This window comes from Callithrix jacchus, chromosome 1 (genome assembly GCF_049354715.1).
Source record: "Callithrix jacchus isolate 240 chromosome 1, calJac240_pri, whole genome shotgun sequence".
Classification (NCBI taxonomy): Eukaryota; Metazoa; Chordata; class Mammalia; order Primates; family Cebidae; genus Callithrix; species Callithrix jacchus.
The window spans coordinates 67,659,248-67,682,794 of NC_133502.1; positions in this window are offsets into that span (position 1 = coordinate 67,659,248).

The window sequence follows — 23,547 nt, forward strand, 5'->3', positions numbered from 1 at the left end:
CTATTCTCACACTAGGTCTCGAGGGACTATATCTCATTCAGGTCTTTCAATAGTGAAACTAGGTCAGGGGATGCTATTAATAAAACAAACACTTTGTCCACATAATATGCATATGAGGCATATTTGCATTTTAAAAGAATTGTGTAATGGTTTCAAATTTCAGCCCACAAACCCAGCTCCTTAAAAAAAAAAAATAGCAAATTTATGTTTCTCTCTATTTTTTTTTCTATTTAGAGCCTCCATCCTCTAAGTGGTAAAACCATAAAGTTAGTCAATATGTAACTGCAGGGAAATACCTAATTTCTGGGGTGCTTGTGGCATGTCAACATGTGGGGAGACGGGGTGCCTGCTCCTTGTCTGCTATCACCTGGGCTTCCACTGGGCCATCCATCATCTTGCTTAGTGTTCGTTTACTGACATGCAGATGATTGCTACCTTGTTTCTGTGATCCCTTTTAAAAGGCTCCTGAAGGTTTGATTGCTATCCTTTCAACTTCTACAAAGCCTGTGGGGTGCACAGAAACTCATTCCACTGCCAGGCTGGTCATGGAAACTGCAGGCTGTGACCCAAGACCCATGGACTCCTGCAGCACTCTCAGGCCATAGGACCATCTGTGTGCTTCCAGGCCACACTGTGACATGTGAGACTCTTCTGTAAGCTGTCCCAGACTCATATCTGCCATGCAGCACCTTAGTCTCTGAGATCTTAGGTCTCCTTGGGCCTTTGTCTGAGAACACTTCTAGACTGCCTCCCTCCTCAGTTCCCACAAACTTACCTGGCGTTTCTGTCATCTCCCTCTTCCCCACTGGAGCAGGCTTAGCATTCTTTTCAGTGACACACCAGGATAGTTCTCCTCTCACTCCATTCACCATCTGGACTTGCCCTTTCCCCTCAGCCCAGGGAATCTTTAGGCTGAAGTCAGGAAGCTTTTTCCTGATTCATATTACAATGAATTGTATAGAACTGTTTGTGCTCTCAGTCCTCCTCATAGTGTATGTGTGTGTGTGTGTGTGTGTGTGTACGTGTGTGTGCATCTGTGTGTCTGTGTGTGTCCACACTAGCCTGTCTAAGTATTTGGGGTGGGCCATAGGGGAGGAAAGAGAGAGACTGAGAAGGAACTAGAGGAGAAGCTAGTCACTCATTCCTGTAGCTGTCTAATAGTAGCATGTCACATAGAAGGAAAAACTTCACAGCTGTCACAAATGTGATGGAGCTGTTGAAAGTGCATGAAGTTATAGGACTACATCTGTACTCACCAATTGGTGAAGCCCACAATAGCAACTTTTCCATATTTATTTTTGTTGATTTATTCATCCAGTAAATATTTATCAGACCCTTACCATGTGGGTACTCAGGATTCAGGGGGAACTTTGATAGACGTAGTTCTTGCCTTTGTGAACCTTACAAGCCACTAAAGGAGGCACCCATTACTCAGACTTGTAATTACAACCTATGAAGGAACGGGATGAGAGCTGGGAAAGGTGTGATGGGGGAGTGGCGATTCAAGGACAGCCAGCCCTGAGGAAGTGACATTTGAGCTGAGCTCTGAAGGATGAGTGGAAATTAATGAGTTGAAGAGTCAAAGGGTCTGGCTTCTGGAAGGGCCTTGAGGCACGCGAGGAACTAAAAGAAGGCCTATGTGGCCTGAGCACAGCAGGGAGGAAAAAGGTGGCATGAGATGAGACCTGAGAGGTTGGCAAAGTCAAGGGCAAGCAGGGTCATGCAGCGCACCATGTGACACAGGAAAGGGTTTTAAACAAAGGAAGGGCACAATCAGATTTCTGACTGCTGTGTGGGGAATTGAGAAGAGGAAAAGCATGAGCACAAGGACACCAATTAGGCCACGGCATTACTGCCTACTGTGGTAAGAACTTCTTCGTATTCTCTTGCCTGGAGCTGCAAGCCTAAGGTCTTCTGGATGATGGGCTTCACCAGGAGGAGGAGGTCCTCAGGCCAACTCTGTGACACCAAGTAAGTCTTTGGGCTGGTTGGCAGTCAGCCTTGCAGGACATCGTCTGATTAATGAGGTTTCCCAAATCTCCAATGGCCTATGTAAGATGTGGGGGCTTGGCATATGGATCACAGGAAGCACAATGGCTAACACCAAATGGCTGAAAGTAAGAGAAACAGAAGGCCCTGGGGAGGACCGTTTGAAAGGGACAAGGCTGAGGCTCCTGTGGGCAATGGTACCTGGCTACACTGACTCACTCTTGAGTGTCAGCATGGGGGACGACATCCTTGGAGATGGGAAGGTAGGGGTGTCAATCTCGAGTACTTGAGGACCCTGGATAAAGTAAAATTGAACTGTTGTTACGTTTTTGGTCCAGCTGGTTTTATTGCCTGATTGAGCTGGGGAGTCACTGCCACTGCTGAAGAAAGTCAGTGAATGACACCTGAAATTAGTGACACAGTAAAGTTGGTACCAATCCCTGTTCGGGCCCAGGAAATGAAGGTTAGAGAATGCTGATGAATAAAATTATGGACCATTTACCAACTCTGGTGGATCATTAAATCTATACAAAAACATCAGGGAATTTGCTTATATTCATAGGAAGCTAACAATCTCCCTCCAAGTTCAATGGAAAATTCATTGTGTGTGGGATGTTGGCCACAGCTGTAGGATACAGGACCGCCTATTAGCTGCATAATGGAATCTAGGAATATGAAACTAGCTGGAGTTGTGTGTAGGGCTGACTGTGGGCAGTTCAGCTGGTAAGTCCTGTGTCAGAACTACAAGCCTATGAACAAGTCTTTTCTGTGTGTCTATATAGCATTTTTATGCATGTAGGATGGCTAGAGATGCAAATACATTCTCCACAGTTTTACCAGGAGAGAACTAGAGGTTGAAAAATAACGTTAAGTCCTCCTGCTTCTTGCTGGAAGCAGGAGCTGGCAGGACAGAAGGCAGATAGAAGCAAGGAGCAAGGTCAATCTTTGTCTAAGAAGCAGAGGAGATGGGCACTACAGAACGAATCCGAGCAAAGATCAGGAATTGATATAAAATGATTCCAATTCTCCATAGCCCACTTATTAGGTCAAACCAAATTAAGTGCATTAGATTTTGAAAATAAAAGAGATCTATTTAATGAGTATTTGGATAAAATTCAAGATCAAAAAAAGATATCCGTGCCTCTCTAGCATCCCACTCTGGTGGCAGATGCACACATGGACATTCCTCTTCAGGATGGCTGTGCTGCCAGTGGAGACACTGGCTCTGTTTCTGTTCACTTGGCCTTTTTTTAGGCCACAGTTACAAGAGGTTATTGTGAGTTTCAAAGCATCATATGTATAAGCAAGATGGGAAACTCAGCAGCCTCATCCTTATAATGTTCCATCCAGGTCTGTCAAAACAAAACCAACTACCTTTTGATTTTTCTACCCCAAAGCCAACTCATTAAAAGTAGAGGGCTCACTGAACTTAGGGAAACAAGATTTGATATTAAACTGTTAGAAATCGCAACACTTTTCTGGCCAGATTGAAGAGAACAATGCAGAATGCCCTCTCATCCACTGTACATGTTAAATCAAACATTGACTAAACGTTACTATGCCTCTTGTTTCTCTTTTTCAAAGAAGTAAAACAAGTTGGCATGGACTTGACCTCTTTCCAATTCTTATGATTAGATAATCACAAATAGAACTTTAAAGAACTTCATTTATATAACTAACATATATTCTGTGCCTTCTTTCTTCTCACAAATGTATAACGTAGGTACTACCATTGCACCCCCTTAATAGATGAGAAAACTGAGACTTTTGAGGGGTACAGTAAATTGCTCAAAGTTACAAACTTCGCAAATGGCCAAGAAAAAATTTGAACTCAATCTCTTTATGCTTATACTTTCAACCATCCTAACACTACTGCCACCTGATGGTGAGGAGTGGCTGATAAGAAATGAGTACAAGGACATGACATTGGTGGGAAGTGGGGTGATGATTGGATGGATTTAAGGTAATTAGCATATGCCCCCAGAGAAGCTTGAACAATCTTAGGTTGGCAGTTCTCAAACATTTTGGCCTCAGAATCTCTTTACATTCTTAAACACTATTCAGGACTCCATGAAGTTTTTGTTCATGTAAGTTGTATCTATCAATAGTTCCTATATTGGAAATTTAAGCTAAGAATATTTTAAATATATATTTATCAATTTAATTAAAATAAAAATAGTGAGCCCATTACATGTTAGCAAAAATGACATAGTTGTATGAATTCTTTCTAAAATAAAAACATTTAGTGAGGAGAGTTATATCTTATTTTAGAAAACATCGAAGTGGAAGACAGCTGAATTCTTACGTCTTCATCTGCATTCAATGAGTTGCAATATCACCTGTTATATAACTCTCTGAAAAACTCCATGCATACTTGAGAGAATGAAAGTGAAAAAAGGAAATAATATCTTAACATTATCAAGACATAGTTTTGACTCCCAGGGCTCCCAGTAAGGATCTCAGGAAATCTCAGGGACCTTTAGTTTACACTTTGAGAGCCACTGTCCTAGACTTCTGGTGAAAACGGTGGAGAGCAGATGATTTCTATCAGATTTTTGGGAGGTTTGGAGGACATGGGGAGGTGGCTAGGATGGGAAGTGCTACCCAAGTCAAACAGCACTAAGTGCAGAGAGAGAGAAGCCTGTCCCACTTGCTGCCCCCAATACAAACTGAAAATCAGAGGTAAACTGAGTCACTTTCTTGGTTGCTGTTTCTAGTCACACAACTAGGAAAGAATAGTGATAAAACTTTACTGCCAGGAAAGGAAAATGCTGTGACTTCTCTTGCCTCCCATCCGTTTCCAATTTGACCCAACAATTTAGGATTATTCCTGAACGATATGTTTCAAAAAAGGAGGGGTGAATCCTGTCCCTCCTCCTTTTAATATTTAAGTTGGAGATTCAATGGAATTAAAATTAAGAAGAGATGGAGCAGATAAGAGAAATGAATTCTTCTTTCCAACCTCCTTCCCCTGGCTCCTCAGGGTTCTTTAGAATCCCCTAATGTGCACACCATTTGAACTAGCTTTTATATTTATGTATTATTTACAAAACCCTTCATTCCACTTTCTGCCCAATAAGTCAATGCAAATTTTAAGAATCTCTCTAATTGCTTTTTTGGGCAAGTATCCAACCTGCAAAACTTGAATTAAAGGCTAGAGGGAGATAAAGGACCTCTAAATTTTCCCTTTCACAAAGGTCATAAATTGATTTGCAGCTCTGTGCCTCCTGATCCCAATGGTTGTCTGACAAAGAGCATAAATAACCACATTTACTACAGTAGGAAAGATCTATATATTCTACGTTTTTAAGTTTGTTTTTTAGATGACACAACTATTATTTAAAATGATCTTGAGAGAACTGAAATAATATCATACGCTTCATTGTTTTTAAATTTGGTTAAAATTAGCCAAACTTTCCTAAATCTTCAAAACTGGATGGCAGTGGTTCTCAAAGTATAGTTCTGGACCAACAGCAGCAATATCACCTGGAAACTGTCAGAAATGCAATTTATCAAGCCCCACCCAAGACCTGCTGAATCCAAAATTCTGGGGTGGACTGTGTTTAATAAACCTTCCAAGTAAAATAAAATAAAATAAAAAATGAGAGAGGCGGGAGGGGAAAAATAATTTAAAAAATCAAAAATTAAATTTAAAAAGAGCTTCCAGGTAATTCTGATTCAGTAGTCTAAATAAATGAGAAATTACACAATGTTTGTGGATTAGAAGCCAACATTATAAATTTGTGATTTCTCCCAAATGTTTATTGACAGATGAATAAAATATGTACAAAATGATAAACAAAATATGTGGTATATAAGTACAAAGGAATATTATTCAGCCTAAAAAGGGAAGAAATTCTGTCACATAGTATGCATAGATAAACCTTGAGAACATATGCTAAGTGCAACAAGCCAGTCACAAAGAGACTAGTAACTGTGTGATTGCACTTACATGAGGTACCTAGAGTAGTCAGATTCACAGAGACAGACAGTAGTATAGTGATTATCATGGGCTAGGGGAAGCAGGAAATGGACAGCTATGTAATGTTACTGTGCTCCAGTTTTGCAAAATGAAAAGAGTTTTAACGATTGGTTGCAAAACAAGCAACGTGAATGTACTTAACACTACTGAACATAAACTTAAAATGCTTAACGTGGTACATTTTTAAGTTTCGTGTATTTTACTACAATTAAAAATTGCTTCATTTTAATTTTAAAAACATTATCAGGCCAGGTATACTGGCTCATGCCTGTAATCCCAGCACTCTGTGAATCTGAGGAGGATAGGTCATTTGAGCCCAGGAGTTTGAGACCAGCCTGGGCAACATGGCGAAACCCCATCTCCACAAACAATGTTTTTGTAATTAAAACATTATAAGTCAATTGCAATGTATAGATCTTATCTGGATACTGATTCAAACATACAAACTCAGAAAGAAAATGAAACATTTATGATATCATTTATGACATTTCAAGAATAACTGTATATTTAAGGACAGTTAAGTCCTTATTGTCTGGTTTTTAGGTGTGATGTAGTATTATAGTCATCTTTTTGAAAAAGAGTCCATGTTTTTAGAGGCAAATGCTACACTATTTATGCACAAAATAGTTTAATGCCTGGGATTTGCTTTAATATAGTCAAGGTAGGGGAGTAGATGAGGACATAGATGAAACTAGACTGGCTATGAGTTGATAATTGTTGAAGTTGGTTGATGGGTACATCAGAGTTTCTTCGTTTCTTTTTTTTTTTTTGAAATGAAGTCTCACTCTGTCACCCAGGCTGGAGTGCAGTGGCACGATCTCAGCTCACTGCAACCTCCACTCCCCCAGGTTCAAGTGATTCTTCTGCCTCAGCCTCCTAAGTAGCTGGGATTACCACGCCTGCCATGGCACCCAGCTCATTTTTTTTTTTAATAGAGATGGGGTTTCACCACCTTGGCCAGGCTGGTCTTGAACTCCTGACCTTGTGATCCACCATCCTCGACCTCCTAAAGTGCTGGAATTACAGGCGTGAGCCACAGTGCCTGGCCCAGAGTTTCTCTTTCTCACACCTACACCCATACAAACCCACACACCCACCTATACCTAGACCCCCCACTACAAATATATATATATATATATATATATATATACACACACACACACACACACAGAGAAAGAGAGAGAGAAAAGTTTTGCTTTTTCGCCCAGACCGGAGTGAAGTGGTGCAATCATAGTACACTGCAACTTTAAACTCCTGGGCTCGAGTGATCCTCCCACCTCAGCCTCCAGAATAGCTGGGACCACCAGCATGCACTACCATATCTGACTATTTTTTAAAAAATTTTGTAGAGACATGGTCTTGCCATGTTGCTCAGGAATTCCTGGCCTCAAGTGATCGTCCTACCTTGACCCACCGAAGCACTGAGATTACAGGCATGAGCCATCACGTTAGGCCTCATTACATATTTTTTAAAATACTTTTTTTTTTTAGCATGGATGGTATCTCTATACTATTCTTTACTACTGGATATGCATACAAAAAAGATGCTACACTTAATGTCACTTTATTCTCAGCTCACAATGACAGAATTGTTTTCAACTTTGTCTAGTAAATTTGTTCCCTTCTGTCAAGTACCGTGGAACTAGATAGTTTCCTGCATTTCAGTTGCTCAGAAGCCAGAATAAATAGCCCTGTACCACATGGCTCCATCAGTTCCTGTAACAGTCCAGAAATATCATTAGAAAATGGACAACTAATAAACATGTCTGCTGCTGAAAGATATCCTGTAAGCCACAAAGTGTCAAAAACCTGTTGACTAATTACTGCCTTACAAACAGGACAGCACTGGAGACACTGGGACTGATTTTAAGGTTAAATTTATCCATGAAGGAAACAGAGAGGCAATGTTTATATGAAATGGTAGGAAATTGGATACCAAGCACATCATCTAGCTGCTTCAAACCATTGTCCCAAGAACCTGTTGCTGAAAGAACAATTAGCTGTTTCCTGCCATTTGTTTCGTCCTTTATGTTTGCATTTTAAAGTGTATCATGATGAAAGATTTTTCATAATGAATTTTCCATATTTGTACATTTCTATATTCAAGCATTTCTATATAAGTGTATGATCAGTAATATTACAATCTTATTGTCTACTACCTGTCTTTAAAACTAAAAAGTTGAATGGTTTTTAAAAGGCATATTTATTTAAACATAACATGTAGGCAATTAGGTAAAAATAAAGAAATCCAAGAGAAAATACAATCTTAGCCTTATTTGAAATGTGTTTTTTCCCTTGTCGATGTCCCTATTGGAATGCTGGACCTCAGCTGTCACAATAGTAGGAAACCCTTCTTGGTATGTGTTTTACAACAGGAGCACGTGCTTCTGAATCCAGTAAGTTCACTACCCACCCTAAGTGTAATGAAAAGATTACTTAAGCATTTTCTTCTGTTCATAGAAGAAAAAATCCTCAGAACAGGCTGAACTCATACAATCGTAATATATAACTGAAGGAGTAAAATATGTTGAGTTCAATTCATGCCTTGATATCAAAGTAGTTGGGTAAACTGCTAAAAATTTACTCAACCCACTGGAGTTTTGGCCTCTTCATTACATATTGAGAATATTCAAGCAGGTAATCTTTAAGACACCTTTCAATTCTAATGTTCTGTGCTTCTTTGAATTAACTTATGCGATTAAAATTGGTATAACATGAAATTTATAGATAATCTAAAACTCAACGTCTTCCATTACAGATTTTTGCCTACCTTTCTATTCTTTTACCTATTATAAGTTAAAAACTCTAAAAGCCAGTACCACAAGAAAAGAGTAACAGTAAAGAGGAGGCCAAACATGAAAAGCATGCAAAACTGTGTCTTTAGTCTATGAAAATAGAGAACTTTCTGTACTTGTTTTCATATGTCTAAATGAATTTACCTGGCTAAATATTAAAATCTCTCAAGCATTCTAAGCCACTATTAGGTTTCTCCATGCCCATCAAGTATATTCTTAACTGGCTAGATAGAATGGTCTCGTTTTACATCAATACCACAACATTCAGGAAGGAAATCAATATTAGGACTTTAGACTCGGAATCAGAAGACTCTACAATTCTTTGGACTTAGAATGAAAGACTCCAGGAGATCTCAATCTCCTTTTTTATAAAGTGGGAATACAAGACCTCCCTGACAAGGTCATTGTGAAGATAAGTAAAAGTAATATAAACGCAATTGCTACATAGCAGGTGCCCAACTATATTTTCTCCCTCCTTCCCTCCTTCCTTCTTTCCAGAATCACAAAAATAATATGCATCCCAAAATATTTGTTAACCAGTGGGCTTATTGGATGATCTTTAAGAGGACAGTGTAAATTCAATAAGGAAGATAAAGAAGGAAGTTTTAAGATTAATCAACGAAAATAGAAAAAAAAAGATATATGCCAAATATAAATGGTAGGCCATCTTTGGATTATGGGAATATCCTTTTGTTTTCCTCTTTGTTGCAATCTGTACTTTCTAATTTTTCCACAATGAACATATTCATAATTAAGAATCTTAAATAAAATTAGACAAGCCTACCTGAACCCATTAATTTAGCTGCACATCACTCTATTGATGTGATGCAATAGGAAGATTACGGCACAATCAATAAAGCATTCTTGCCTCACAAATGAACTGATTAACAATAGTAATAAGAATTGAATTGAAGCCCTCCTTCAGATCTACCTGTCTATTCACAAAACACATGGGGATATGGGGACATTTAAAATGACACTGTGGAGATTCCATCAGAAAAATCCAGAATGGGGTGGGGACTTCTACAGGTCACATGACCCAACTTTTCAATCAATAAATGGCAGGAAGTTGGAAAAAGAAAAGGAAACTTATAGATTGGAACAGACTTAAGGGATATAGCAACCAAATGCAAAGTGCAAACCTTGCTTGAAACCCAATTCAAACAAACCAACTATAAAAAGTGATATTTGATCCAACTGAGCAAATTTGAACACAAATGTAGGTGTGTATTAGACAATAAAAAGAATGATTATTAATTTTGTTACAGACAGAAATAATAGTACTGGGATTTTGTTTAATGAAGAAAAGAGATATATGCTGCAGTATTTATGGGTGAAATGATCTGATGCTTGGAATTTGCTTTAAAATATTCCAGCAGAAATACAAATAAAATCAAATAAGGGGATATCGATGAAATGAGAAAGATAGATTATTGCTAATTGGTAAAGTTGAGTGATGGACTCATGAGAATTTATTATACCATTTTTTCTACTCTTGTGTCTCTGTTTAAAAATTTCCCTAATAAAAGGTCAGAAATGTATGTGATCTTTAAAAAACAAAAGGAAGTAGTCAATAGACAAAAATGTCTCTTCTGTTCCTGGTCATTTCCTGCTGTGTGCCCTGCCTTTTCCCCTTTCTGATCACACGCCGTGTGATCACTTCATCTATCCAGTAAGTCCTTACTTAATGCCATCAATAAATTTTATTAGCAACTGTGACTTTAAGCGAAACAACATATAACAAAATTAATTTTAGCACAGGCTAATTGATGTAAACAGGAGTTAAGCTCCTACATTATATTTCTGGTGACAAAAACATCACTAAATTTCTGAATAAAGACCTGGTATTAAACATCAAAATAAACATGAGCTACATATTCATGTGAGAAAGATTAATAAAAACAAGAAAGATTATAATTGACCCAATTATTCCAGTTTAAGGTGGCTGGAACTTATTCTAGCAGCTCAGGGCACAAGGCAAGAGCCAGTCCCGGACAGGACATCATCTCATTGCAGGGAGCACTCTCACACACCCTCACATTCACTGACACTGCAACATTTTATACTCACCAGTTAACTTAACGTGTACCTCTTTGGGATGTGGGAGGAAACTGAAGTACCCAAGGAAGACCCATGAAGACATGGGGAGAACATGTAAACTCCACCCAGATAATGGCCCTGGCCAGGAATCTTTTTTCCCTCATCAACAGTATAAAGAGCAATGTCAAATGAACCAACATTATTCAAGAACCTGATGTACATCTAGCAATGGCTGGGTGGGTCAGCAACATTGAAAATCGTTTCAAAGTAATTGCTAAGAGATTCAAAAATTTTAACAGTCATTCCAGGAAGCCCAAGATTTTGAGATAATGTATGACTCATGGAAGAAGGGACCTTCCATTTTTTAGCTAAGGCTTGATTCCTTGAGAAAGAACAGGTTAACCAGTAGCAACTCATCTTCAGAGCATCATTTCAAGGGGACTGCATTGACAATCGTCATCAACACTGAGCCAAGAAAGTTTCTGCCTGTTACCTTGTGTCTTCATGTGGAGTTGATTGTTTTTGTTCTTTTGTTGGTCTAAACTCTTATCAGTGACTTTTCTGTTCTAGTTTAAATTTTCCTGGTCTGCCATGCCGTGTGTGTGTAGACCTGTGATCAACCAGAGCCAGCTCTCCCCATCCTTGGCCAAACTCCCTGTGCCTAGAGTTGATCTGTACTAGACTTTAATTGAGCAAATGATTCACATGCATTTTTGACTTTGCAGATTCAGATCTTGTGTATACTTTGATACTTAAAAAGTGGGTTACTCTGTTGTCTCTATTTATTATTTCTGATTAGAATTTGGTGGGTGGAATGCCTTTGTGTTTGCAATACTATAATAACCATCTTCCTGACCATGTTCTTTAAGTATCTGGGAAGGATGAGCTACATATTCAAGATTCACAACCCTTTCAGGGCTCAGCCTCATGCCTTACTCCAAAATGAGCAGACATTATATCAAATCTGATATTATGTCAATATCTTTTCTTCCACTGGAAGCAATAGATTTACAGAGAAAGGAGTTTGAATTATAATCCCAAAAGATGAAGCCCTGAATGCCATAATTCTGAATGCTGAAATCCCTTAAAATAAAAAAAATCCCTAAAATGTAAAATCCCCAAAATCACAATCACAGGGTAGGTATATCATGTTGGGTGTAACTATTACCTTGTTATTGTCTTCATTTGGAAATTAAATATGGTTGAAGGAGAGGTATAAGGTGCCAGGTTGACAAGGGATGGACTGTGAACCTAATTTTAGGTGTCAACTTGACTGGATTAAGGACTACCAAGAGAGCTGGTAAAGCACTATTTTGAGTGTGTCTGTGAGGGTGTTTCCAGGGGAGGTTAGTGTGTGAATCTGAGTAGATTTAGTGGTGAAGATCTGCCCTCAACATTGGCTAGCACCATCCAATTGCCTGGGCCCAGAGAGAACAAATATAGAAGGCAAATTGGTCTCCCTTTGAGAGCGGAGATAAATTTTTCTGCCTTGGACATCAGAATGACAGACAGGCTTGCTGGCTTTTGGACTCCAGGACTTACACCAATGGCCCCCCGGGTTCTGGGGCTTTCAGCCTTAGACTAAGAATTAACCATTAGTTTCCCTGGTCCTGAGGCCTTCGGACTTGGGCTGAGCCATACTACTGGCATTCCAGGGTCTCCATCTTACAGATAGCCTGTTGCGGGCCTTCTGTCACCATAACTGTGTAAGCCATTCCTCTAATACATCCTCTCTCATATATCCATATACATATCTTATTGATTGTATCTCCCTGGAGAACCCTGACTAATACAGATATGGTATTGGGGAACAGAATATCATCCTTTCTAACTGTATTCCTTAACAACACAATGGAAGAGATCTGTGAAATTGTCCCCTCACAAAAATGCCGTGATAAATGTACTTAGCAATGGTAAAAGATGAAAGTTTAAAAGCTAATCATTATTGGTGCTGCAAAAGCAGAAAATCACGTAATCGCAATGTCCAGGCAGGAATTAGACTTTAAATGGACATCATATACCTACAAAATTTGTGTGACCACAACCACTCTCCAAATACAAGTGCAGCAACTGTCAAAGATCACGAAAGTTAAAATGCAGATGAAAAATACAAGGAATATCTCCTGCCAAATTATTCAATCGTGTACAACTTCTGCCCCTTCACACAATGCTTACCTTAAACAACGTCCTTCATTGGAGAATAAAGAGTTTGACAAGCTCAATGACTTTCTGAACCAAAGACACTTGCTAATATTGAGGCTATTCCAGTGTTAAAAATCATTTAAATGTTGAACCATACTTGATTAGGGATTTGACTGTCAAAGAAAATAGACTTCTGTTTACCATTAAATCTAACATAGAAAAACTAGCTATGCTTCACTTTGGCTAATGGATGGCACTTTCGAAACTGTTTCTTATTAACTATATGCAACTCATGCCCCTGTGAAATCTGAAAATTCTAGAACTTATTTGCTCATTTATGTATTAATGACCGGAAAAAGTGAAACACTTCATAAATGCTTATTTGAAGATTTGGTGTAGCAGAAAATAGATTTTAACTGAATCCCCAAACCATAATGATAGATTTGGAATTAGGTACAACCAAGGTTTCTAAAAGCAAATTTTGAGGTGTTGCTAACAAAGCTTGTTTCTTCCATTCAATCCAATGTGTTTACATTTGAAAATTCAGATGAGTGGATTGGTCATGCCATACAGCAGTGATGAAAACTTCAGTTTAAAAATGTGTCATTTGCCTGTGTTGGCATTCCCTCCAACTGATGACGTGCCAGGAGCTTTCAATAAACTAGAGCAGCATGTGCCTGAAAAAGTCAAAGTTACTGACTGGTTCAAAAATAATTATGTGCATGGTAGAGTAAGAAGACACACGGTGGTGTTGCTGTTCAAGCACCAATATTATTTCTCCTATATTTGTGGTCTGTATATGAGTGCATGCAAAATAGATTTCCATGTGTGCAAAATAACAAAGAAGCATGGCACAGAAAATGGAGAAATTTAATCGGGAATGCCTATGTCCATGTATGTTGAATCCTAGAATTTCAAAAAGATAGTGCCACATAGAAAATGAATGTGAAAGAGAGCCATCCTTAAAAAGAAAAACAAAAGCAGCTATTCAGAGACCCAAGACTTCAAAATGATTATGAAAGTTGGCCAGCTCTGTGCAATTGCTCATATGCTATTCCTGTAATACACTTTTTCATATGTTGAATTTTCTTTTTATTTTGGTTTTGGGATTTTTTTAAAGTTTTTTTCCCCACTATTTTAAATTGTCAGCATTGGTTTTTACAATTCGCTGTGCTCCGAATCATTTCCAATACTGGAGACATAAACTGTGTAAAGACTTTTAGAGAGCTCTAATTCATTTTATGCATTTTTTTTTTTTGCAAATTTGACTCCATAAAAATGTTCCCACAACATTGACTTTGTGTGTAAGCATTGTACTTTGTATGTACATTTTTGTGTAAATAAAGATACTGAAACTTCCTCAGTAAGTGAAAAGTCCTTTTTGAACATCTGCATTTGTGAAAGGCACAATCTCTTGAGATTTTGGTTCTTTGGACCACTGCATATGTGGTGATGACCCATCATGGATTTTGATTTATCTCCTCAAAAGACTTAGGTTGTCCATCATTGTATTTCAGATTACCACAGTTATATAAGCTATTTCTTTATGAATATGGCTCGTCTGCTCATAACTGTCAGACCTGTGTAACTGATGTATGTCTCAGTGTTTGTTTGCAAAACTATGTTACTATTACCTATTTTAACATGTAAAGTGGCCTGTGAAGTATTCTGTCATATTTTTATGTTTCTCAAATAAATCCCCTTTGAAAAATGTAAACAAACACCTTTTGAATAATTTTAAAGTTATTTTTTCCAGAATTAAAATTTTGGGATTTTGCTTTTTCAGGATTTCAACATTTGGGATTATGGCCTCCAGGATTGCATTTTTAGGGATTATGATCAACTCCCCAGAGAAAGATAGCTGAGTTTATTATTCTCCTTTCAACCAATACTCCCAGGCAAATAAGACTTGCAACCTCCTTTAGAGCAGAGTTTAGTGCTGTAATCTGCACGTATGGGTGCTTACTATATGTTACTAATTGACTACCTGGAAATTTAATTGTCTGGGTCATGTTGTAGAAAATATTTTACTATAATGACAAATTGACTTACAAAAAAATAGAATTACACATTTGAAGTCAGTATCTAATATAGTAGATACTTGACAAAATTATTTGTTGGGTGAATGTAGTGGCTCATGCCTGTAATCCGAGCACTTTGGGAGGCTGAGATGGGACAATCTCTTGAGACTAGGAGTTTGACAACAGCCTGAGCAACATAATGTAGGCAAGATCTCATTTCTACAAAAAATAAAAACATAAACAATTTTTAAAAATTTGAAAATTGGGGCCTGGTGTGGTGGCTCAAGCCTGTAATCCCAGCACTTTGGGAGGCTGAGGCGGGTGGATCACGAAGTCAAGAGATTGAGGCCATCCTGGTCAATGTGGTGAAACCCCGTCTCTACTCAAAATACAAAAAATTAGCTGGGCATGGTGGCGCGTGCCTGTAATCCCAGCTACTCAGGAGGCTGAGGCAGGAGAATTGCCTGAACCCAGGAGGCGGAGGTTGCGGTGAGCCGAGATTGCGCCATTGCACTCCAGCCTGGGTAACAAGAGCAAAACTCCGTCTCAAAAAAAAAAAAAATTTTTTTTTAAAAATTATGTTAGAACGAATCAATGAGGAGTAGCAGCTACCATTTCTATTTTGTGTCTCTACTATTCAAACCCATTCAGATCCCCAAACATGCAGATTAAAAAAAAAAAAAAAGCAGTCCCTGGCCGGGCATGGTGGCTCACATCTATAATCCCAACACGTTGGGAGGCCAAGGCAGGCAGATCACCTTAGGTAGGGAGTTCAAGACCAGCCTTACCAACATGGAGAAACCCTGTCTCTACCAAAAATATAAAATTAGCTGGGTGTGGTGGTGCATGCCTGTAATCTTAGCTACTCAGGAGGCTGAGGCAGGAGAATCACTTTAACCTGAGAGACGGAGGTTGCAGAGAGCTGAGATCATGCCATTGCACTCCAGCCTGGGCAACAAGAGCAAAACTCGGTCTCAAAAAAACAAAAAACAAACAAAAACAAACAAAAAACCAGTTCCTTTCTCCGAGTGTTGTCTCCAAGAGAACTTTTACTTGTGAATCAGTCTGCATTTCAATATACTCTTTGCCAGTTTTCTTCTTAGGTGGTCCTAAGACTAACCTTTAATCTTATGCTCAGGGAACTACTGGGGGGTGCGGAGGTCTGTAAAGTTAAGTACCACTAGTGGTGTTTACTCAAGACCTTTGTCATTTAATCCGTACTAAATAAATGCCAACTTCGCTGGCCGGTCAGGGCGATGCTGCTAACTCTTTACTGGATCCCTCTTGGTATCGGTGAGTGGCCCAGATCCCTAAGCCCGCTCTTTCACTTGATATCTGTGTCAGCGCATTTGTTCATCAGTCGCTGGGTTGGGTGGGGTCTGTGGGTCAGACTCTGGTAGTTGGTGCCCCATGTGAGGACCAGCTGTAAAGGACCCGGACAGAGCATACCAGATTTGCTGATGGATTTGATGTGAGGTTTACAAAATAGGAATCAAAAATGACTTCACATTTTTAGCCTGTGCAACTGGGAAAAAAAAAAAGAGTTGTGATGTTGTGATGAGGAAACCATGGGAGGGATAGATGTGGGGAGGAAAATCAAGTTTGCCTTTGAACACATTGACTCTAATAATGCCTATTGGACAAGCAAAATGGGAATCTGAAAAGAAAGCAACTTATGCCTTAAGGGGAATTTATATGAGAAGGTACCCAAATTATACTAGTTTACTTGAAGGGATACATTATATACTCGGTTAGACTTTCCATTCTAAAACAATGAAAAACTGAAATTTATAAATGATTCTTAGTGTTATATGACTTTAAACCACTTGGACTGCTGCATTGTCATGTATTTATTATTTATATTTCACCAATCTACCTCCAAAAAGATATGTTTACTATAAAGATGATTTTGCAATGAAATCATTAAATACTTTTAAAAACATGAGCTGTCTATAAAGATTTGTACATCATGTTCATAGCAACTTTATTCATACTTCCCAACTTGGAAACATCCAAAATACTTACACAGAAAAAAAATAGTAAATTGTGGTATATACAAAAAAATGGAATCCTGGCAGGGCACAGTGGCTCATGCTTGCAATCCTAGCACTTTGGGAGGCTAAGGAGGGCAGATCACTTTGAGCCCAGGAGTTTGAGACCAGCCTGGGCAACACAGCAAAACCCTGTCTCTAATTTAAAAAAAATATGAAAACTAGCTGGGCATGGTGGTGTACGCCTGCAGTCTTAGCTACTCAGAAGGCGAAGGTCAGAGGATGACCTGAACTCAGAAGACAGAAGTTGCAGTGAGCCAAGATGATGCCACTGCACTCCAGCCTGAGTGGCAGAACCAGACCTTGTCTCAAAACAATTTTAAAAACAGAAGAAAACAGAAGAAATGGACTACAAGAATAGCCAAAAACTAAATTACGGTCATAGAAATGGAAAATAAATTTTAGCAGAGAGAAGGAATATTTGCTGGAAAGGGGCACAATGGTATTTTCTGGGGCAATGAAAATGTTTTGATGATTGTTAACATGGACATACAAAACTGTCAAAACTCACTGAGTTGAATACTAAAGACATATACATTTTGTTGCATGTAAATTATATCTAAAACTCACAACAAAATATGAGCAAACTGAAGAGTTTCTTCAAGCCTAAGGAAAGGGTTCTATACAGAAAAACCTAGGCTCAAAGTACTTAATCTAAGCACGGAGCTTGGCTCTGAGTTTCCCAGTAACCACAGCAAAAGGGAAGCAAATAAATTATTTAGATGTACTACCTAATATTAACATGCATCTGAAGTGAAAAAAAAATTTTCCTAACACTACATTTTTAAATACTTAGATATGAAGCACGAGATGTTACGTAATGCTTTTAGCAGCACTTTAATAAAAGCTGAAGAAACATTTCTGGCTCATTTTTATTTCTATCAATCCTCAACAAAAGCCAAGATAATAATATCGTGCCGTGGTTCTACAAAGACATTTCTATGGGGAGCTAAAGGAAGGCACTCACAGTAGTTTTCTAGAGTGTCAACTAGCTGCAAGGCTAGAATAGGAACTCATTCCAAAGACATGAAGGATTCTCAAATTTCACAGGCTCATCTTCTTGGATGCCGCAGCAATGTTTTTGACAGAACTCGGGTATCAGATAATTAGGGATTAAATAAAGTGTAATGTTCCCTGGAGCTGATTGAAATTAGGTATGTTAAGTTTTAGCTGATAAACTAGTATTTGGCTAATTATATGTTTGAAATGTTCTAAGAACTTGCTGTATTCGTACCCAAATGAAAAAGCATTCCTGCATCTTAGTCTGAAGGCTTAATGGATATATTTATCCCTGGCATTCTGAAAGCTCTTCTGTCTCCTCTCATGCTTCCCAGCAGGGGCATAATTGGCAAATCAGGAAGGGCAGTAATTTGTTGTGCAGGACTCCCGGACTTTTAAGACACTTAGCACACTGCCTGGCTTCACCTAAATACAAAAAAAAAAGTCCTGTGACAATCGAAAAGTCTCCCTACATTTTAAAATGTAGTGCCAATCTCTTTTGATAATCACTGGGCCTTAAAAGAATGTTGGTATCTTTTAAATGTGGAAAACCATCTGGCCCAAAATACTATCCTGGAAGAAGGTGGCTTTATGGAAGAAGACATAATCTTGGCTTGAAACATTTGTGGAGACACACACACACACACACACACACACACACACACACACACATTTGTCACATAAAAATCTTAATATGGCCCCGACAGAACATTTTACTTAAAACGAGGCTATGCCTTTGAACAAGGCTACCAAGATGAAATAGCATCCAAGTGTAACTGTTATCAGCTGAATGAGTTAATCCACGTAGCTCATTCATTCAACAAATATTAATTGTCCATCTGAATAATGAAGATGGTCTGCCAAAAAAATAAATAAGTAAACCTTTTGGTTTTAATGAAGTAGATACCATAATTTTTTTTTTCTAGCTAGTTGACCAAGGTGTTTATTTCTTCCTCCAATGTCAAGATCTATTATGTGCCAAGTGCTGAAGACACAGTATTAGTATTTTGCTAATAGTCTAGAGGAGGATTGCATGAAGACAGGTGATAAAGTATCATGAAGGGTATGAGATACAGCTATGGTGGGCCCGCTGAGGAAACTTTGAATCTGAGATCTGAAAGACAAGTAGGGGTTAACTTTTCTTTGTGGAGAGCAGGGGGTGGAGTGGAGACAGAGACAACTGTTCCAGGCAGGGCAAGCCTATATGAGACCAAAACTGAAAAGGTTAAGATGCAAACAGAAAAATGGTGAGAGAAGTCTAGTGAGGGGAAGATTTTCGAGCTTGAAAAATATAAGGATTTTCTCTTAAGTGCAGCAGGACTCCATCACTGAATTTTACAGAAGACATGATCTGTATTCAAGACATCTCACTCAGATCCATGGGGTTGAGATCTGAGGAAAAAGCCAGACAACTGGTTGGGAAATATAATATCCAGAATACAAACGACAGTGGGCAAGACAAGGGTAGTGCAGGAAGGAATGATTTATTCATTCAATAAATAAGAGCTCCATGTGCCAGGCGCCCTACTAAGGTATTGAGGAGTCTAGTGGGGGAAATACATTAACCAAACAAGCAATAAGGACAAAATATAAAATATTATATTCAAGTCACAAAAAAGAAACAAATGATGCTATGAGAATGAGAAACAAGAGAAGCCTTTCCTTTAGGAAAGCTTTCTCTTGAGGAAGGGTCACCTGAACTAAATTCCGAAGGTTGAGTGGAAGCTAACTGAAGGGCATGGGGGGAACAGATGGAAATAATCTTCGGGAAGAATAGCATTTACCAAGAAACAGTAAGGCAGGCAATGTGGCAGGACACTAGGGGCAAAGGAGGATATGATTAAGATGAAGCTGGAGAGTGGGTTGGGACTAGACTGTGCAGCATTAGTATTTTGGTCTTTATCCTAAGAAGCAGGGGAAGGCAGCAAAGTGTTTTAAGCGGGGGGGTGACAATGAAAGCATCAAATCTGTGCTTTGGAAAGACTGCTGTGGCACACTGGTAAATGTGGGGAAGTAGGGAGAACTACCAGTGCAGAACAGCAGGAAGCTGCTGGGAGGTGGACTGTGGAGACTGTGGTGGGGTTTCTGGCTTGGGTTTCTTAAATACACTCTGTGTGGATGGCGGTAAGACCATATCATCTCACCATAAGGTGTTTGCATCTTCTTAGTCACTAGGGCAAGAATAGGTCATTTTGTATCATACATCCTTGTATCACACATTAAACTGCTGAGGAATTGGATTGAGGAAGGAGGATGGTATAAAGAGGGGGAACATTTATAGTTTTCACCTTCAACATTTCTGTATTTGGTATTTTTATAATGAAAACATAAATACAAATATAAGCTTAAACATCAGATATAGAAGTCCCATCAAATTATTTTAAGTGGGAGGAAGCTAGGATTATCTTGTTTTATACCACTAAGGCTCAGTTTTGACCCCTAAAGAGCCTACTCCCACTCATCCTGCTTTTCAGAACCAATCTGCAATATGCGGTTGGAAGATTAAAACCGTGGAATCTACGAACCGATAGGTGTGTGCTATCAGCAAATATTTTAATTTATGGTTACAAAATTCAGTAAATATTTCAAAAAAATCTTAAATTGCTCTTTTTTTCAGTAAAAGCCTAAAATGATCAATAGAGAGCTGAGACTAAATCATGCTTCTTCCTCAAAAAAGTATCAACCAACCACAAAGACTCAGAAAGAAGCAAGCTAACAATTACTTTGGACAAGACATTCAACGAACTGATGGCTGTGTAGCTTTGTGGAGATGAAGAATTGTTCTTTTTCTAAATAGATACAATTGAAGTCCTTATCTAGGAACCTAAGTCTCAAAGAGTTAAACATGTAAGCATTAATGTCCAATAGCGTAGGATTTATATGACTCTGGGCAACAAACTCTTTGCTACGTGGAGGAGATGTCTAGAAAACTATCAAATGTGCACTTAGCAGAATCTTGAGATTCTGCCAGCATTAACTCATAACCACATTCGAACATGGAATCTAGACCTTTTCCATTCAATAATCATTTATCTTTTCATTTGCATTATTAACCAGTCTTTTAAGTTTTACACTCTACTTCTATTATTTAAGATAACATTTAGAACACTGCATATTTTTTTCTTGCCTCTCACTAATATGGGTATGGAGTCTAAAAAGGGATACAGGAAAAGCAGAAATGAAAAATTACACATTACAAAACAAGATCAGTGTTTGCTTGCTAATATATAGCAGTGACAGGTTTAAAAAATGGCACTGTCAGCAACTGTTCAGAGCTGTACAAAGCACTTTCATGCCCATTATTCCTCAGACACCTTTTGAGCCAGATTCTCACTCCTGTCACAGATGAGCAATCATAGCCAGATTCCTAACAACTTGTCAAAATTTATATAGTCTTATCTTCACTTCTGTACTCTTTTTTTCAACCAATGCAGTAGGGACAGAATGTGTTGCAAAGCAGCAAACTAGAACTATCTTAGACAAGTATACAAATACACACACATAATGGGGTACATTATGGAACTTTCTATGGTCTGAATGTGTCTTCCTCCAAAATTCATGTTGAAATCCTCACCCCCAAGGTGACAGTATTAGGAAATGGGGCCTTTGAGAAGTGTTAGGTCACAAGAGTGGAGCCCTCATGAATGGGATTAGTGTCCTTAAGAGAGAAACCCAGAGAAATCTGTGATGTAAGGTCACAGAGAGAAGAGAGCTGTCTGTGAGGAAGGAGGACATCACCAAACACTGAATCTGCAGGTGACTTATCTTGAACTTTCCAGCTTCCAGAACTGTGAGAAATGTTTCTGTTGTTTAAAGCCACCTGGACCATGGTATTTTGCTATAGTAGTCCAAATGGTCTAAGAACTCAAGAACAGGGAAGGATAGCCAAGTCTCCCTGGAGCCCACTGTGAGACCTGGCAGTCCCCTCTGCATGTCTGATTCTCTGTCATCTTCTTATCCACATCCTTCGCCCTCTAGTTTTTCCATGCCACACCAAGACCACAGTTTCCAGCATGGCACAAAAGTTCAAAGGGCACATTATTCATTCAGCCCTAGAATGAATAATGGGCCTGAAATCTCAGTTGGAGTTCTAAAATTCCTGGGACACATCTGAACAACTAAGCTTGGGTGAGAGGGGTAACTCTACTCAACTGACTAAAGGAAATTATCAGAATCGTAATAGAAATGAAGTAAAATCATGGGTACCATGTTAGACCAATCTGACCAAATCAATGATTGCAAATGTTGTGAAGAAGTATCAAATGTTTTACTAAGATGATTATACAAAAACCTTTAAAAATGCAAATGAAACCATTATATTTAGTAAAGTGTTAAGTCTGGATGCCTGGGAGTCTGGAGGCTGCCTGCCACACTGGACTGTGATGAAAGCACATTCCTACTACATGAAGCCAGTGAGATGTTGGGATTATTATTATTTTTATTTTTTTGAAACGGAGTTTCACTCGTTACTCAGGCTGGAGTGCAATGGCGCGATCTTGGCTCACCGCAACCTCCGCCTCCTGGGTTCAGGCAATTCTCCTACCTCAGCCTCCTGAGTAGCTGGGATTACAGGCACACACCACCGTGCCCAGCTAATTTTTTGTATTTTTAGTAGAGACGGGGTTTCACCATGTTGACCAGGATGGTCTCGATCTCTTGACCTTGTGATCCACCTGCCTCGGCCTCCCAAAGTGATGGGATTACAGGCTTGAGCCACCATGCCCGGCCCGATGTTGGGATTATTACTGCAGTTCAGCTACCCCAATACTGCATTACCACCATAATCAATGAGAAAACAAACTAAGCTCCCTCCAAAATGCAAACCTTCAATATAAGGTCTTCTAAAACCTAATCCCATGCACCTCACATTCTAAAAGTATCACTGACTCTCCTAAATGTTTTCCAAAGTACCTAGACCTGTTCTTCTCCCTCACATTACTGATCCCAATGTAGTGCAACTGGTTGTCAGTCTCTTTTCCTAGATTGTGAGTCTCCACGATGGCAGTGGCCTTTTTGCTTCTTTGCAGATGTATCTTCAACACAGTATCATATGTTGGGCATATAAAAGATGCTTAATGAATAATATGCTCCTAAATGTTCACGTCTCCCTGAAAATTCATGAAATTTTAGAGCCTGGAGAGTAGGAAAAATCAGTTCTCATTTTATTGACACATATTCTCTTCTAAAATGGTTAACTCCTGAATACCCAACTCACTGGCTTAAAGCTCTGACAATATTACTGAAATGAAATGAGGAGTGAAGAGCCATGAGTAAATAATATCCTTTTGATTAGAATTGGTTTCTAGACCACATCCTTTAAGACTGTGAAAATTTAAAAACTGTGATCTGCTAAAGTCAGAAGTGACATTTTTTGTCTTAGGAATCTGAGGTGAAATGAATCATAGGTATTTTAAATGGGGGTGGATTCAGAATCATTTCAGAGAGGAAGCAACCTTGGAGATATAAAAATCATCATTAACTCAAAATATCCCATTTGTGATGGGGGCATTCTCAGAGAAGCACAGCAT